The sequence below is a fragment of the Canis aureus genome, chromosome 25 (assembly GCF_053574225.1).
Source record: "Canis aureus isolate CA01 chromosome 25, VMU_Caureus_v.1.0, whole genome shotgun sequence".
NCBI classification, from domain to species: domain Eukaryota; kingdom Metazoa; phylum Chordata; class Mammalia; order Carnivora; family Canidae; genus Canis; species Canis aureus.
The window spans coordinates 1,588,456-1,603,051 of record NC_135635.1 but is presented as its reverse complement, the minus strand read 5'-3'; positions in this window follow the sequence as shown (position 1 = coordinate 1,603,051).

Genomic DNA, 14,596 nt, shown 5'->3' with positions numbered 1-14,596 from the left:
CAGCACTCAGCCACCAAAAGCAAGGTAGGTATGGTCACCGGATGGATAGCAGAGGCAATCAGAACAGTCTGACACTTATAGAGCTATGGCATTGGCTAGTTGGTTATGGGGTTTCTAGAAGTGAAATAGGTAAGCCTACTAAGTTTCTTACTTGATCTGTGTAAGGAGAAAAGGTCTGGGTCAGGTGAACAATAGTTTAACTTGAATCGGAGTATGGTCCCTCAATCAGTTCCCATATTTTAGCCAGTTTACAGACTCTGAGCTTTTTCTCATTTTTTAAAAGGAGGTTCTGTCCAGTGCAGAGCCCAACATGGGCTTGAACTCACGACCCTGAGATCAAGACCTGAGCTGAGATTAAGAGTCACACACTAAAAAAAAAAAAAAAAGAGTCACATACTTAATTGACTGAGCCATGCAGGTGCCCATCGGAACCACTTTTTTTTTTTTTTAAAGATTTTATTTATGGGATGGCTGGGTGGCTCAGCGGTTAAGCGTCTGCCTTTGGCTCAGGGCATGATCCTGGGTCCCGGGATCGAGTCCCACATTGGGCTCCCTGTGAAGAGCCTGCCTCTCTCTCTCTCTCTCATGAATAAATAAATAAATCTTAGTTTTTTTTTTTGTTTTTGTTTTTGTTTTTGTTTTTTTTTATGATAGGCACACAGTGAGAGAAAGAGGCAGAGACATAGGCAGAGGGAGAGGGAGAAGCAGGCTCCATGCACCGGGAGCCCGACGTGGGATTTGATCCCGGGTCTCCAGGATCGCGCCCTGGGCCAAAGGCAGGCGCCAAACCGCTGCGCCACCCAGGGATCCCCTAAATAAATAAATCTTTTTTTTTTTTTTTTTTTTTTTTTTATTTATGATAGTCATAGTCACAGAGAGAGAGAGAGAGGCAGAGACACAGGCAGAGGGAGAAGCAGGCTCCATGCACCGGGAGCCCGACGTGGGATTCGATCCCGGGTCTCCAGGATCGTGCCCTGGGCCAAAGGCAGGCGCCAAACCGCTGCGCCACCCAGGGATCCCTAAATAAATAAATCTTAAAAAATATTTTATTTATGTACTTGACAGAGAGACAAAGAGCACAAGCAGGGGAGCAGGAGAGGGAGAAGCAGGCATCCTGATGAGCAGAGAGCCCAACTGGGGGCTCAATCCCAGGACCCTGGGATCATGACCTGAGCTCAAGGCAGATGCTTAACTGACTGAGCCACCCAGGTGCCCTCCTCATCAGAACTGCTTTAATGAAGGGTAGGCTGGGTCCCCTTGATGAAGGACCCTGGTAGACTACTGAAATTTATACTGTTAATCTCTCTCCCAGCCCTCTGCAAGGGGACCAATAGTTTTCACCAGGGTAACTGCATTAGGGGAAAAGAAATAATTAGAATTTCCAGGGGTACTGGGCACTGAATCTGAACTGACACTAATTCTAGGAGACCCAAAGTGTCACTGTGGACCACCGGTAGGTAGGGGCTTAGGGAGGTCAGATAAGAAGGGAGTTTTAGCTCAGGTCTTCACAGTGGCTCCACTGGGTCCCTGAACCCATCCTGTGGTTATTTCCCCAGTTCCAGAATGCAAAATCCATTAAATTTGATTATTTGGTCTGTGCAGAAGATAGACGGGTCTTGGAGAATGACAGTGGATTATTGTAAGCTTAATCAGGTGGTGACTCCAATTGTAGCTGCTATAGATGGTGGTTTCATCGCCTGAGCAAATTAGCACATGCCCTGGTTACCTAGTATGCAGCTATTCATCTGGCAAATGTCCTTTTCTCCATCCCTGTCAGTAAGGCCAAACCAGAAGCTCTTTGCTTTAAACTGGTAAGGTCAGCAATACACCATCACTGTCTTATCTCAGGGGCATATCAACCCTCTAACCCTACAGCAGAATTTAATTTACAGTGGCCTTGAGTGTCATTCCTTTCCACAAGATACTGCACTGGCCCATTACATCAAGAACATGATGCTGATTTGTACAGCCCAGGTGGCTCAGTGGTTTAGCACCGCCTTCAGCCCAGGGCGTGATCCTGGAGACCTGGGATTGAGTCCCACATCGGGCTCCCTGCATGAAGCCTGCTTTTCCCTCTGCCTGTGTCTCTGCCAATCTCTGTCTCTCATGAATAAATTAAAAAAAAAAAAAAAAACCACATGATGCTTAGTTTTTTGTTTTTTTTTTGATTAGTTCTTGTGAGCAAGAAGTAGCAACCACTGCAGACCGATTTGTAAGATATTTGCATGCTGGTGGGTGGAAAAGAAATCCTGCAATTCAAGGGTCTTCTAGCTCAGCGCAAGTTCTAGGGGTCCAGTAGTGTGGGGCATGTGGAGATATCCCTTCTACAAGGTGAAGGATAAGTTGTTGCATCTGGCCCCTCCTATAAGCAGTAAAGTCACAATGGGCCACTTTGATGCAACATGCTCCTCATTTATGTGTGTCACTGCAGCTTATTTACCAAGTGACCCCAAAATCTGCTAGTTTTGAGTAGGGCTCAGAACAGGAGACAGCTCTGCAACGGGGCTTATGCAAGTTGTTCTGCCACTTGGGCTACATGATCCACCAGATCCAATGGCACTTGAAGTGGCAGTGGTAGACAGGGATGCTGTTTGGAATTTTTGGCAGGTCCCTACCAGTGAATTGCAACACAGAACCTTCAGATTGTGAAGCAAAGCCCTACCATCCTCTGCAGAGAACTACTCTCCTTTTGAGAAACTGTTCTTGGCCTGCTAGTTGGCCTTAATTGAGACTGAATTCCTAATCATGAGCCAAGTTACCATATGACCTCATCTACCCACCATGAACTGGGTGTTATTTCACCCACTAAGCCATAAAGTTGGGTGTACATGGCAACACTCCATCGCCAAATGGAAGTGGTATATATGTGATCAGGCCTGAGCAGACCCTGAAGGCACAGGCAAGTTACAGAAGAAGTGGCCCAAATGAGCAGCCTGTACTGATGGCCTCAGTCAGAGTTCCCTATGATCAGGGGATAAAGGAAGAGGAAGCTGAGGCCTAGTTTATAGGTTGTTCTGCATGGTATCCAGGAATCACTCTGAAGTAGACAGTTGCAGCACTACAACCTTTTTCAGGGACGTTCCGAATGGGAAATCCTCCCAGCAAGCAGAACTGGTTGTTCTGCACCTGGTTGTTTACTTTGCCTCAAAGGAGAAATAGCCAGACATGTGATTATATACCAATTCATGGGCTGTGGTTAACGGTTTGGCTGGATGCTCAGGGACTTGGAATTTCCACTCATGTTGGAAGGAACATGAGTGGGAAGCTGATGACAAGGAAATTTAGGGAAGGAGTATGTATATAGATTTCTCTGAATGGGCAAAAAAATGTGAAGATATTTGTGTATTTTGGGAATGCTCACAAAGGGTGACCTCAGCAGAGGAGGATGTTAATGTCCAAGTGGATAGGGTGATCCATTCTGCGGATACCAGTCAGCTTCTTTCCCTGGCCACTCCTGTCATCACCCAATGAGCTCATGAACAAAGTGGACATGGTGGCAGAGATGGAAGTTATGCATGAGCTTAGCAATATGCACTTCCATTCACCAAAGCCAAACTGGGTATGACCATTGCCGAGTGCCTGAGTAGGGACTGTTCCCTGGGGCGATGTGCTTGCTACCTGGTGGCAGGCTGGTTACATTGGACCACTTCTATCACAGAAGGGGCAGCATTTTGTTCTTACCAGAATAGATACTTACTCTGGATATAGGTTTTCCTTACCTGTGATGGTTCAGCCAAAATTACCATCCATGGACTTACAGAATGCCTTATCCACTGGCATGGCATTCCACACAGCATTGATTTTGACCAAGGAACTCACTTCATATCAAAGAAGTACAGCAATGCGTCTGTGCTCATGGAATTCACTGGTCTTACCATGTTTCCCACCATCCTGAAGCAGCTGGTTTGGTAGAACAGCAGAATGGCCTTTTGAAGACTCAATCAGAGTCTGCTAGGTGGCAATATCTGATTATTTTTGCTAATATATATAAATACAACTGATTTTTACATATTTATCTTCTATCTTGTACCTTTGCTAAACTCACTGATTAGTTCTAGTGGGTTTCTTGTAGATTCCATAGGATTTTCTTTTTTTTTTTTTTTTTTAATTTTTTAATTTATTTATGATAGTCACAGAGAGAGAGAGAGGCAGAGACACAGGCAGAGGGAGAAGCAGGTTCCATGCACCGGGAGCCTGATGTGGGATTCGATCCCGGGTCTCCAGGATCACGCCCTGGGCCAAAGGCAGGCGCCAAACTGCTGCGCCACCCAGGGATCCCTCCATAGGATTTTCTATAAACATTTATGTTTCCTGTGGAAAAAAAAGACAGTTTGCTTCTTTCTTTCTAAAATGTATGCTTTTTATTTCTTTAGTATATGATTCCTCCAAGTAGAAATTCTCCTAGATAACATACTAGAGCCATCACAATCAGAAAATTAGCATTTGATACTTTACTACCATATAATTCACAGACCTTAAAGCTTTGCCAGTTGTCCCAAAGATATCCTCTAAAGCAAAAGGATCCAGCGCAGAATCACATGTTGCATTTAGTTGTCCTGTGGCTTTCCTCTCCTTCAATATGGAGAATTCTTGTTCTTTCCTGGACTTTTATGACTGTGACACTTTTAAAGATTACAGGCAGCTACTTTGTAGAATGTTCCTCAATTTGGTATGTTCTGATATATCCTTGTGATAGATTCAGTTTATGCATTTTTGTCAGGAATTACAACAGAAGTGATGTTCTAATTGCATCCCACCAGCCTATACATTATTTTGGTCTGTCCCATTAATGGTAACATTAAGTTCGATTTCTTAATGATGATGATGTCCACTGTAAAATTATTTTGTATCCTTTTCTAATTAATGAGTGTTTTCTGGGAAAGTACTTTCAGGCTATGGAACTATCTATCCTATTCTTCATTCAATTTTCACCCACTGGGTTTAGAATTCATTGATGTTTTGTGGATTACTATGATAGTTACGAAGTGGCATTTTCTTTCTTTCTTTCTTTCTTTCTTTCTTTCTTTCTTTCTTTCTTTCTTTCTTTCTTTTTTTTTTCGAAGTGGCATTTTCTAATTCCATCATTCCTTCTATGTTTGTCATTTTACTGAGAAAACCTTTTTTCTTCTTCCCATTTATTAAATTACTAACAGAATGACTCATAGATTCGTATTTTATTCAGTGGATTCTAATCTTTTACTGTTATTATTTTGTTTGATATTCATATTGTCCCAGATTTGGCAGTGGGAACCCCTTCAAATTGGCTCTTGCATCCTTTGTCAAAAGCCCTATCGCTTGGGACTGCATCCTTTGTCATATCCACACTTTCTTAGCAGAATCAGATATTTCAGGTTTATCTTGTACTTCCTCCTCTTACCCTCAGCCCTTGAATCAGCCCTCTCTCCAAGGAGCAATGTCCTTTTTTATGAAGAATGGTATTTAGAAACCAATACCAGATGTGATCAATGCTATGGTGAGCCATTATTCTGAGGTCCTTTCAGAACAGAAATTGGGGACAAATATATATGTATGTATACACATATATGTATATGTATATATTTCACCCTCGTATCTCCAATTCTAACCTAGTTACAGAATTCATTCTGATTTTGTCCTTTGCCATAGTTGAGACCCTTGTCTGGCAGAAAAAACTCTGGCTCTCTTTATCCTTGATATATTTATTTGATCACTCCCAATCTTCTGTTGCTATTGCTGAGCATCCCCTCCCTGCACCATGAATGCCTGCTTGACCTCCAGTACCTCATGCCAGACTCCCACAGCATTCCCCCCATTGGTAGAATTGGAACCCTCTCCACCCTCCTCAGGCTCCAACACTCCACAATGGGCCACTGTTGTTGCTCAACTAACTGGACTCCTACATACCTCAGCTAATGGCTTTTAGACTGAATTATTCAGGAAGGAAGGAGGAAGAAAGGAAGGAAGACAAGCAGGCTCATAATTACTTTTTAATTAAGAAGAAAATATCCTCCAATAATTTTAATTTCTCATTGTTATTCACAATATTGTTAGCTACTCTTTTACTTGTGGCAGAAAGGTTTCATTATTAGACTAGGTGTGTCTACTCTGTGTCTATAATATTCTTTTTCATAATATTTTATTATTATTTTTGAAGGTTTTCTTTTTATTTTAAGATTTTATTTATTTATTCATGAGAGACATAGAGAGAGAGGGGCACAGACACAGGCAGAGGGAGAAGCAGGCTCCTTGCAGGAAGCCCGACATGGGACTCCATCCCGGGTCTCCAGGACCACACACCTGGCTGCAGGCGACGCTAAACCGCTGCGCCACTGGGGCTGCCGGGTTTTATTTTTTTAAGTGATCTCTACACCCAACATGGGGTTCAAACTTGCAACTTCATGATCAACAATCACATGCTCTACCAACTGAGCAAATGAAGTACCCCCATGTCCATAATATATATATATATATATATTTTTAAATAATTTTTAAAAAAGATTTTATTTATTTATTCATGAGAGACACAGAGAAAGAGGCAGAGACATAGGCAGAGGGAGAAGCAGGCTTCCTGAAGGGAGCCCGATATGGGACTTGATCTTAGAACCCCGGGATCACGACCTGAGCTGAAGGCAGATGCTCAACCATTGAGCCACCTAGGCGTCCCCATAATTTTTTTTTTTTAAGATTTTATTCATTTTGAGAGAGAGAGCAAGCGAGAGAGCATGAGCAGTGGTGGAGTCAGAGGCAGAGGGAGAAGCAGGAAGCCCAACATGGGGCTTCATCCCAGGACCCTGAACTGAAGGCAGCTGGTTAACCGACTCTGCCACCCAGGTGCCCTTATGTCCATAATCTATGTATTTTTTAATTTAATTAGTTAATTAATTTGACGGAGAGAGGGTGAGAGAGCACAAGCAGAGGTGAGCAACAGAGGGAGAAGGAGAAGCAGAGGAAGAGGGAGAAGCATGCTCCCCACTGAGCAGGGAGCCTGATGTAGGGACTAAACCCAGGACCTGGGGATCTGGTGACCTGAGCGGAAGGCAGACTCTCAACCAACCGAACCACCAGGGCGCCCTAATTTTAATGGCTTGCATAGCCATACCAAAAAGGACCATATTTGAAGTTATTAGCTATACAAACTTTTATATTTTATTTTTTCTTCTTCTTCTTCTTTTTTTTTTTTTTAAGATTTATTTATTCATGAGAGACAGAGAGAGAGAGAGAGAGAGAGGCAGAGACACAGGCAGAGGGAGAAGCAGGCTCCATGCAGGGAGCCCGACGTGGGACTGGATTCAGGGACTCTAGGATCATGCCCTGAGCCCAAGGCAGCTGCTCAACCACTGAGCCACCCAGGCGTCCCAGCTATACAAACTTACAAGAAAAAATAGAATAACTGAGTCCAAGAGAGCTACCAGAGACTCAGTATTACTTTCTTATTTTTGACTAAATTCTGAAGAAGCTCAAGCATTTAGAGAAATGCCCAAAGTACTTAAAGGAAGCCATGCCTGGCAGCTTTGGTTACACTAAGTCAGGTTTCAGATTTAAGAGTTACCTTGATGGGGATGTCAGATCTGGACCTACAATGAATGATAAATATTTCACGCTGGTTCAGGGAGGCAGTGGTGCATAAGAGCATGGCCTCTTGAGCCAAAGGTTCCAACCTTCCCTGTCAAACTTACTAGTGGTGGGATCTTGTAAAAATTGCTCAGTCTTTTTGGGCCCCAACATCTTCATCTCTAAAATGGAGACTACTTCATAGGGTTGTTTAGGGAGATTAGGGTAATACTTTAGAATAGTGCTTGGCATTAGTGGCAGATTTGACTTAAAGCTAAAGATACTTAAGTTGGGGATCCCTGGGTGGCTCAGCAGTTTAGTGCCTGCCTTTGGCCCTGGGCCCGATCCTGGAGTCCCAGGATCGAGTCCCACGTCGGGCTCCCGGCATAGGAGCATGCTTCTCCCTCCTCCTGTGTCTCTGCCTCTCTCTATCATAAATAAATAAATAAATCTTAAAAAAAAAAAATAAAGATTCTTAAGTTTCAGGGGCTCTCGTCGACACAGGCTACCTCTGAAGCTCTGAATTTAAGTTTGCATTTATTCAGGCACCCAGCTGGCTTAGTCAGTTTAGCAAGTGACTCTTGATCTTAGGGTTCTGAGTTTGCGACCCACATTGGGTGTAGAGATTACTTAAAAAAATTATGAATTTATGTATTTATTTATTTATTTTTAAAAGATTTATTTATTTATTCATTCAGAGAGAGAGAGAGAGAGGCAGAGACACAGGCAGAGGGAGAAGCAGGCTCCATGCAGGAAGCCCGATGTGGGACTCGATCCCGAGTCTCCAGGATCACACCCCAGGCTGCAGGCGGCGCTAAACCGCTGCGCCACTGGGGCTGCCCCGGTATGTATGTATGTATGTATGTATGTATGTATGTATGTATTATTTATTTATTTATTTATGATAGTCACAAAGAGAGAAAGAGGGAGAGGCAGAGACATAGGCAGAGGGAGAAGCAGGCTCGATGCACCGGGAGCCCGATGTGGGACTCGATCCTGGGTCTCCAGGATTGCGCCCTGAGCCAAAGGCAGGCGCCAAACCGCTGCGCCACCCAGGGATCCCTGCATTTATTTTTTTAAGTAGTTTCCACACCTAAGGTGGGGCTTGAGCTCATGACTCCAAGATCAAGAGCTGCATGCTTGGAGCACCTGGCTGGCTCAGTCCGTAGAGTGTGCGACTCTTGACCTCAGGGTTGAGTTTAAGCCTCATATTGGGCTTGGAGCTTAATTTAATACACATATTATAGCACACCTATACAATGAAATACTACTCAGCAAAAGAAAAAAAAAGGAAAAATTAATTACCTGTATCTAATTTTAGGAGTGGTCCTCTAATGGGGTACTCAGCTCACTCAGTTGATGACTCTCTTGATCTTGGGGTTATAAGCTTACGTCCCACGTTGGGTGTTAGAGATTACTTGAAAAAATAAAATCTTGGGGCACCTGGGTGGCTTAGTCAGTTAAGCAATGGACTCTTGATTTTGCCTCAGGTCATGATCTCATGAGTTATGAGACTGAGGCCCAAGTGAGGCTCTGTACTCAGTGAAGAGTCTGCTTGGGATTCTCTCCCTCTGCCCCTTTTTTGTCAATTGTATGTGTACTCTCTTGCTCTTTCTCTAAAATAAACCTTTAAAAATATAAAATCTTAAAAAAAAGAAGAGTGATCCTCTAAGGTATATTTATTTTTAATTTTGTGTGTATTTTGTTTGTCTTGCTTTTAAATTCCTCCATTTTGTAGAAAGATAAGCTATAAGATAAGCCATAATGTAGGACACTTTTTTTTATTTTAAACTTATTTATTTATTTATGAGAGACATAGAGAGAGAGAGAGAGAGAGAGAGAGAGAGAGAGGCAGAGACACAGGAGGAGGGAGAAGCAGGCTCCATGCCAGGAACCTGATGTAGGACTTGATCCCGGGACTCCAGGATCACACCCTGGGCCAAAGGCAGGTGCTAAACCGCTGAACCACCCAGGGATCCCCAGGACACTTCTTTCATTCATTTGAAAACTATTTATTGAGTGGCTAGTATGTCATAGGTACTCACAATCTTATAGCCAAGACAGATATGTACATTAAATTAAAAACATAGACAATATAAAATGCTAGGGACGATGAGGAGCAACTGGGACTCTCATATAGTGCTGCTGGGAAGGCAAAATGATATATCCGCTTTAGAAAACAATTTGGCAGTTCGTTTGCTCGTTCATTCTTTCTTTCTTTCTGAAGTATAGGTGACTTATTATATTAGCTTCAGGTATACAAATTGGCAGTTTCTTATATCATGACACATGCATTAACCAGAAATCCCACTCCTAAGTATTTCCTCAAGAGCTATATGCCCACACAAAGACCTGTACATGAATGCTTATGGCAGCTTTATTCTAATAGTTCTAAACTGGGAAATACCTAAATGTCTTATCAACCAGTAAACTGATACACATATGATAGCACACCTATACAATGAAATACTACTCAGCAATAAAAACACATGCAATAACACAGAAGTACTACACATAGTGAAAGAAGCCAGACATAAAACCCTGCATACTGTATTATACTACTTCATAACAATCTGGAAAGGACATAACTATAGAGACAGGAATCAAATGAGTGGTTGCTAAGGGCTGTGGTCATGGTGGTGGTGGTGGGGGGACTGACTACAAAGAGGCACAAGAGAACTTGTTGGGGTGATAGAAATGTCCTATATCCCAATTGTGATGGTTACATTATATTATGTATCAGCTCAATTTCAACACATTATACATATAAAAATGGTGTATTTGGGGGTGCTTGGGTGGCTCAGTTGGTTAAGCACCCCGCTCTTGGTTTCAGCTCAGGCCATGATCTCAAGGTCGTGAGTTCAAGGCCCATAGCAGCTCCTCATCACCTCAGAGTCTGCTTTCTCCCTCTCCTTTTGCCCCTCCCTCCCTCTGCTCACCTGTACACTCTCCCTAAATAAATTTTTTTTTAAAAACGGTGATTTTGGGATGCCTGGGTGGCTCAGCGGTTGAGCGTCTACCTTCGGCTCAGGGTGTGATGCTGGAGTCCTGGGATCAAGTCCTGCATCAGGCTCCCCGCAGGGAGCCTACTTCTCCCTCTGCCTATGTTTCTGCTTCTCATGAATAAATAAAATCTTTAAAAAAGGTGAATTTTACTGTATATAAATTATTCTCCAATAAACCTGAATTATAGGCCATAAAAGGCACTGTAGCTTTCTCATTGTTCTCTCTCGATCACTCACTCTAGGGGAAACCCGGTATTGTGAGGACAGTCACCATTCTTATGGAGAGGACTGTGATAAGGAACAGATACTTCTTGCCAACATGTGAATGAGACATCTTGAAATCTCATCCTTGAGCCCCAATCCTTGAATTAACTGGGGCTGCTGCCCCGGCCAATATCTTTCCTGCAAACTCATGAAAAGTCCTAGGCAAAATCAACTAGCTAAGCCAGTCCTTAATCTCCAACCCAAAGAAACTGTGAGATAATAAGTATTTATTGTTTTAAGCTACTAAGTCTGGGGTAATTTGTTATACAATTATAGATAGCTAATACATTGAGAGATGGAGGAGTAATTTGAGGTGAAGTTGGAGAGGTACAGGTGGATAGGGACCAGATCTTGTAGACTTATAGGTATTGTGAGAACTTCAGATTTGATTCTAAGTTCAGTGGTAAGCCATTGGTCATTTTATTCACAATTTCACTTTAAGTAATCACCTTACTATGGAGTGATCAAGAATGGAGCAGAGAGACCACTTAGGAGACTTCTGCAATAGTCTACGTGAGACGATGGTGGCCTAGAGTAGGTTTTGCCAGTGGAGATAGATGTATAGAGTGAAGGAAGTAGGGGAATCCAGGATGAGCCCAAGGTCTTTCAGCTTAAGTAGTTGAAATGAGAATAACTATAAAAGGAATATACTAGGAGAAGTGATAAATGAAAGCAAGTCCTTTTTTTTTTTTTTTTTTTTTTTTTTTGAAAGCAAGTCCTAAAGGAGTATATAAGCATCATGTGTCACTGCAAATTGCAAATAGGTGAGTATGGTTGGAGTTTAGGGCGACTGGATGGAGAGAGTGATGAGAAAGTAGGCTGAAAAGACAGGCATGGAAGAAAGACTGTTTACCACCATAAAGTATCTGGACTATGCAATTAGCCACCAGAAGCCACTCAAAGATTTTAAGTAGGAGAGTGACTGATCAAATTCACATTTTAGAAAGATAACTAGCAGCAGCAATAGAGTTTGGATTGAAGGTAGGAGACATTGGAAACCAGGAGACATTTTGAATAACTTTCTGATTTTAAGCAGGCAGCAGAGTATAGTAGGAAGAACATATGGGCCACCTGGTTGGCTCAATCAGTTGAATGTCAGACTCTTGGTTTCCGTTTGGGTCGTGATCTCAGGGTTATGAGACTGAACCCTGCATCCAGCTCGATGCTCAGCAGAGTCTGCTTAAGATTCTCTCTCCCTCTGCCCTTCCCCCTGCTCCTCTGACTCACATTCGCATGCTCTTTCTCAAATAAATTTTTTTTTAAAAGATTTTATTTATTTATTCATGAGAGACATAGAAAGAGGCACAGATAGAGGCAGAGGGAGAAGCAGGCTCCATGCAGGGAACCTGACGTGGGACTCTATCCAGGGACTCCAGGACCACACCCTGGGCTGAAGGCAGCGCTAAACGCTGAGCCACCTGGACTGCCCCTCAAACAAATAAATCCTAAAAAAAAAAAAAAAAAAAAAAAAAAAGAAAGAAAAAAACTTTATTTATTTGCGAGAGCACAAGTGAGTCTATAAATGTGGGGGTGAGGGTGGGCAGAGGGAGAGGGAGATGCGGACTCCTCACTGAGCAGGAAGCCCGCTGTGGGGCTCAGTCTCAGGACCTGAGTTCATGACCTGAGCTGAAGGCAGACCCTTAACCAACTGAGCCACCCAGGCGCCCCTGAATGAATAAATCCTTAAAAAACAAAGCAAAGCAAAACAAAACAAAACAAATGATTTTGGAGTCAGACCCAAATTCAAATCTTAACATAGCAAATTACAGGGATGATGCCATTTGAACATGAAGGCACAGATCTACAGGTCAAGGAATCCTGAAGATTGCCAAAAATCCACTGGAAACTAAGGGAGAGGTATGGGACAGATTCAGCCTCCCAGCCTTCGCAAGAAATGGACTATGCTGACACACTGATCTTGGACTTTCAGCCTTCGGAATTGTGAGATGATAAATTTCTGTTAAGCCAATCAGTTTGTGGTACTTTCTACTGGTAGCCCTAGCAAGGTAATACATCATGGACAAATTATTCTGTTTTGCTACTCCCCAGTGTCCTCATCTGTAGAATAGGGGTAATCGTGTCTAATGGGGGGGGGGGTGTCACAAGAATTAGTGAAACACATCACTAATTGTGTTTTGAGACATAATTTTTACATCATTGTGAAACACCTGGCATAAGCAAGCAATCCATAAATATTATTGGCACATTTCTGGAGATTTTTTGAAAGATTGCCTGCAACTATCAGGACCATGTGCAATATAACCAAAAAGTAACAGGATGAATAAAATGATCTCAGAATCCCTTTTCCTGTTGGATTTTTCAGAAAGGAGGCCTGGGATTGTCTCGCGGTCTGTTGGGACAGAACACTAGTACAAGAACCACAAGCATCCTCAATGGCAGGAAGATTGAGGCTATTAACATCCTGGGGTGGGGTCAAATTGGAAAGGGAAAGAGGTGAACAAAGTTAGAGAAGCATGGGCCAGATACCTTAGGCCTGCAGGCCTCCCAGCTCACTTCCTTAGGTAAAAAATTTAGGCTGGGGATTGTCCTCTCCTTAGCTCCATAAGGGAAACCCAACGGAGGCCTCATCAGTTTCTGGAACGCCTAGTCCTTTCAAGCAGGGAGTCCCTTGCCAAAGCAAACAATCCCAGCTCTACGATTGTGCTCTGGCTGGGGTAGGGGAGAACAAAGATCCCTTTCTTTGCTTCCCCAACTCAATGGCTCCAGCCAAAGGCACTGTTTACACAATCTTCCCTGGTGAAGAATTTGTTCCTTTTCTCTCTCTAGGTTGCAGCTGGAAAAGATTGACTCCCTCCTTGCCTGTTTCTTTCCCCCAGATCCCTGGTCAGGAAAAGTGCCCCATACCTGAACCTCCCACCCTCAGGCAGGATGTCAGCACACTTAGTAATAACTCTAGGCCCTTTTGTGATATGACAGAGAACCTCAAGGTTTTAATGACAGAAAGCCTATCTGGTTGGGAAAGGGAGGCTGGCTAGAGAGACCAGGAAACTAGCTTGTCTCCATTCCAATTCCGTTTATTCCTCCCTCTTTATTCCCAAGGGATTCCTAGGCTTTCCCAAGTTCATCTGCACAACTAAATCAAATAATCAAAATTCAGGGCAGACTTGGGTTCCTTGTTTAAAAGGGTGATAAGATGGGTAGGATGAAAATAGTGTTTCTAATGGGTAAAAGTTTTCTTTAGGCTTCAGTTTATTAATTCTAGTGGTACATGTTTCCCTCAAGCCCTAAAACAAAGCAAGGAGGAGGAAAGGAAGCCCCAGAGTGGTGGAGTCTAATTTTAGTACTGGCAGAGAATCCTAGCGTTAAGTTACTCCTGGTAAATTAGCAACCAAGAAAGAGCAGAGATAGAACAATTTATAAGATATTGTGTTCTAAAAAGAAGTTTTAAAAGCTAATTCCACTTATTTCCATGACATCTCCAGGAGGCACATCTCAAGGAAATATGCTCATTTCACACAAGGGAAGGAACCTGAAGCCTAAGAGTTTACCAAAACTGACCTCAACTCAGGATTCTGGGACTTTCAATCTGGTCAACTCTACAGGGCCAAGCTGCTTTCTGAAAATGTATGGTTCTTTTGCACTACACACATTTCCTTGAGCTAAATCCCCACTGACTATTCTCCTGTTGCTAAGGGAGTTACAGGTTAGCTGTTTGTTATCCTTTGCAGCTATGTTTTGGAAACTTAAAGTCCTCACTCCAACTGCTGGGAGATGTGAATGGAAAGGTCTTAGGGGTACAAAGGAGATGCAAGTCTGTCTGGTCTTAGATACCACCC